The sequence below is a fragment of the Euphorbia lathyris genome, chromosome 9 (genome assembly GCF_963576675.1).
Source record: "Euphorbia lathyris chromosome 9, ddEupLath1.1, whole genome shotgun sequence".
Classification (NCBI taxonomy): Eukaryota; Viridiplantae; Streptophyta; class Magnoliopsida; order Malpighiales; family Euphorbiaceae; genus Euphorbia; species Euphorbia lathyris.
Window position 1 is genome coordinate 59,148,481 of NC_088918.1, and position 4,509 is coordinate 59,152,989.

Here is a 4,509-nt window from a genome sequence, read left to right on the forward strand (position 1 = left end):
TTCCTCTACTATGCTATATGATTCCGATGATATCAAAAACAGCCTCTAATCGGGGTTGTAATGTGGTTAGAGGGTTAAGGTACAACAAGGGTTAATAGTTCTAGCGCTACAAAAACAAAGTTCAAATGGCTTTAGCGAATATGAAGTGACTGAGCTTTTTATTCATCCCTTATTTTCTTTTGAATGTTTTCTTGAGACGTTTTTTATTTTTAAGAACTGGGGAATGAAGTTCTTCCCTTTTGTTCGTCTCTTTTCTTTTCTTTTCTTTTTTTTTTTTTGGGATAGTGATGCTCATTCACTTCTTAGCCTTTTGGCTTGCTACTGTAATGCCATAAACAAAGATAAAGCGCTAGAAGAAAACAAAGGCTCAATTGAGCTTTGCAAAAATTTTGGGTTAAGTAGCAAACCAAGTTGTGGTTTGCAAAAATAGTTTAGAACGAAAGAAAAATCTATAAACTACAAAAATATAGGCTCAAAGGGGCTTCCTAGAGTGGATGAAAAAGAAAAAATAAGGGTAAAGAAAAAGGGTTAATTCTAATGAGGCTGATTCATCGTTTATCATCTCAAATCATTGCATGTAGGTTCAACACAGTATTAGGTGCAAAATCTGTAATCTTCCACAAGTCAAAGCATTCACATAAAAATGTCAAGAAAAAGAGCTTTTTGATGTTCGCTCTTAGGCTCAAATTCAACTCACAATTCTTTGGGTTTCAATTTTGTGTTTACTAGTGTTCCCCAAACTCAAGTTTAACGTCACATGCCTTCAATTCTTAAGTTATCTACCTAAGTAATGATTTTAGCATTTCTTCAACAGTAGGGTCTAAATGCAAACCTTATGTAACATCCCAATTTTGTGCATTTCATTTCATATAGACATATGCATTACATGACATTAGAAGGAACATTAGAAGATAATATTTGCATTTTACATGTCATTATATCACTGAATATATATAAATAACAATATTAGGATAAGTGAAAGTACATGAAATAGATGTGTAAGTGTGTTTTAAAGTATAGGGACTAAATTGAATAATCTTAAAAATATAAGGACTAAAGTGTAATTTGCTAAATTTATAATTTAAATAAAATTATATATAATTTCAGATCTAATATTACTACTACTACTACTACTACTAATAATAATAATAATATTAATATTAATAATATTAATATTAATGAAAATAATAGTGGTGATAAAAGAGTAATAACTAAAATTAAGTATGGGTAAATGGGAAAATACATCCAAACCACAAAGATAAGTTTGAGATTGATCATATGATGGATGATCATATGAATTCTCCAGAACTTTAGTGAGAGAAACACTTTTAGGAGAGAGAAAGTGAAGAAGAAGAGAAGAAGAAGAAGTGGTAGAAGAAGAGAAAGGTATGCTTAGACATCTTTTTGCACAAATTATTTCATATTTCTAGAAGCTGATTTTGAGGAAGTTGAAGAAGAGAAATTTTTGAGTCTTTGTCTTAGGTAAACTAGAAAATTCGTTTCATATTATTTGGGTAAGTATCCTAGGAGATATGGTAGTATCAATTAGACTAGGTCTAATCTGAAATCTGTACTTGATTTGTTTCTTCTTGAATAATTTGGGATATCTTAGGTTCCGAATTTGAGGAAGGTATAAAAATGAAAATTGATCCTTTATGTGTTTAGTAAATTCCTGTAAAGTTTGGTTAGTATTGAATAAGTAAGTAGTGAGAAACTCACTAAAGAAGTGTAGGTGTGCTGTGTTGTATAGATGCTGAAACAGGGTTAGGTTGTAAATTTTATTGTAAATTATTTAGAGCTCCTAAAATTCTGATATTTGGATATGTTATACCTCTGTATGTCTAGTTTTCTTACCAAAAAAGAATCAGAACATTTGGAATTATATCTTTTAAGTTATGAGTAAATTAGCAAAACTGGTACAGGCGAGTTGATGTTGAGATACAACATCAAAATAAATTTTGCCATAAATTGGGTGGTTCTGTAAAAATGATAAAATTTTAACATGATCTTCATATAAGAGTTAGGAGTACAACAAAATAAGAATTAGGTCAGTTGGTTTAGTATAGAGAGAGTTACAAGACTTTTGGTATTGATGGGTCCTTGAGAAACATTATTTGATATTGAAGTTTATGGAATAAAAGAAGAATAAGAAAATGAAATTTGGTAAATAAATAATGATGTCTCTTTAATCATATATTAAACTATACTTATAGGTACTCAAACCTTTGAAGATATTCCGGAGGAAGGTACAAGTCGTCGTCAATGAAGCTAGCGGCTTAGTTGTGAGTATAAACATAATATGAATACTTTGGCTTCTGAAGATGTGATTGAAATGTTGATATGAATTGATACTTTGTGATATTATGAATTGTTTTGCTATGTTGATGTGAATTGATACTTGATTGAATTACTTGTGATGGAATGATTTAAATGCAAAGTATGTGTACATGTTGCATAAAACGTAAATAACGTTGTGACATACCAGTCTAGGCACTTATGACTACTTGATTATATGGACTACTTGGACCTATATGGTCAGATATACGGACTACTTGGACCTATATGGTCATTCACATGGACTACTTGATTACATGGACCGAAAGGTCGAATTATGAGATTACAAGGCTGTACAGCAATACATGTGTTACCGTTTACCTGCTACTTGATCCCGGGAAGTGTCTAGCTGGTGGTGTCACGACAAAATTAATAAAAGGTTTATCATTTGCATATGCATGAATTTGTACGTGTGTATGTGTATGTGATTATAATTCATTGATTGTTTATATTCACTGAGTGGCGACTCATATAAATCGCTAAATTTTTCAGTTGGTTGATGAAGTAGATGAACAAGAGTCTCTAGAAGGTCAGATATTGTAGATAGCATGGATGAAAGGTCGGTTGGCTGTGTTCCACCTCATTCTCTCTCCTCTCCTCACAAGCATGTAGTATAAGTAAACTTTTGGACTAAATAAGTTTGTAACTTTGTGTATAAATACATATGTATACTTAACGTGTATGTGTTCTATATTACTACGGGTATAAGCATTCATAAATGCTTCTGTCTACTGAATAGTCTCAGTTTAAAATAAATACTTTATCCAATGAATAGTCTAGAAAAAAAATTATACGTATAGGGTGTTACACCTTAGCTCATGCTTTTACAGATACAAGGGTTGTGTCCTACACCTAAACTAGTTGTCATGCAATTTTAGATTCGGTTCTCAGCCCTCAAGGACAAATAACGAAGTTTAGATTCGAAGGAGGTTCACGGTTTTAGGTCCTAAAACTGAAAAACATAAACAAAACCCAAAAACGCTAAACTAAACTAGACACGACGCAACAAAAATTTAAAATTATACAATTTTTGTAAGTTTGTCTACCCCTCCTCCTCACACTAAAAGTATGCAATAAGTTCCAACATTGCATCACAAATCATGAAGTACGAGTATAAAGAGTTAGGGTGGAGAAGACAACTTACTGATCGGCCGGGGGAGGTGGCCATGGCATGTTGTAGCGCTCGCAGTAGTCTGACGCTACATATTCAAGGCCTGTGAGCCTCCAGTCCATGTTCTGTTCGAAGGTTGTGAACCGATGGTCCATTTGTTGAACAGTGTTGAATGTCCGAAGGTTCAGGTCTCGCATTTCTGCCATCATGGTGTTGATGGCTTGGAATTGGGCCTCCGTCCCCGGTGCTTGGTCTTCCCTTTGGTCTCCTGCTATCGGAGGTTCTTCTCCCTCAGGTCCCTCGTCCCTATGCTGTGGTGGAATCCGTGCTCTTTTCCGTCCCCCTCTGCTAGAGCTTGCTCCTTCGGTTGGGTTCCTGTTTAAGACTTCATGAAAAGTAGATCTCCCCAAAAACTTGGAGTTAAGCAAAGTAGGGTAAAAAGCAACTTCTTGAATGTCCAAGTTTTTGAATTGGCTCTCAAGTAGGTTGGTAACTAAGTGTCCAAGGCCAAGGGAACCGCGTTTTCTACTCGTTTGGCTTGAGAAGCCCTCAAAGATGGTCTTGACATTATTCACGTGTTTGTGGTTGGCCACACACCATAGTATGAGCAATTCTGTCTTTGAGACTTTATTGCTCTCGTTTTTGCCCAACAAGTTGTGAGCCACAAACTTGTGAACAAGGTTGAGGAGTGGGTCCAAGAGAGCGACTGGGCTAGCAGTCTGGGAGTCAAATTCCGATATGCCTGTTAATTGTTCCCAGGCCATATCTTTTGTCATGGGCTTCTCAAAATCTGAGATTGCCTCTGGGTTGTTATAGACTCCCATCAGGGCTGCTAGTGTGGTATCACTGAGGCGGTAAGGTTTACCATTCAGTCTAAAAGAATGCTTACCACAGCCCGAGGGTAACTCTTTTTTCCAAGTAGTCAAAAATTCCATAGTGAAGTTGTGATAAACTGGGGTCTGTTTTGTGGCTAGTCTATACCAGCCGTGGAATTTGAGGATTTCATTGAAATCCTTTTTCAAGCCTATAGACGCTAAATATGTTTGATCAACAACTATATGGGT

General features: G+C 35.2%; 1 long non-coding RNA gene across 1 annotated transcript; it reads left to right on the top strand.

Moving 5' to 3' along the window:
• The first annotated feature begins 1,302 nt into the window (after positions 1-1,302).
• LOC136205354 (uncharacterized) lies at positions 1,303-3,059 on the top strand. Its single transcript, XR_010675915.1, has 3 exons — positions 1,303-1,386; positions 2,214-2,282; positions 2,827-3,059. It is a non-coding gene; the product is annotated as an uncharacterized lncRNA (long non-coding RNA).
• Positions 3,060-4,509: the final 1,450 nt, after the last annotated feature.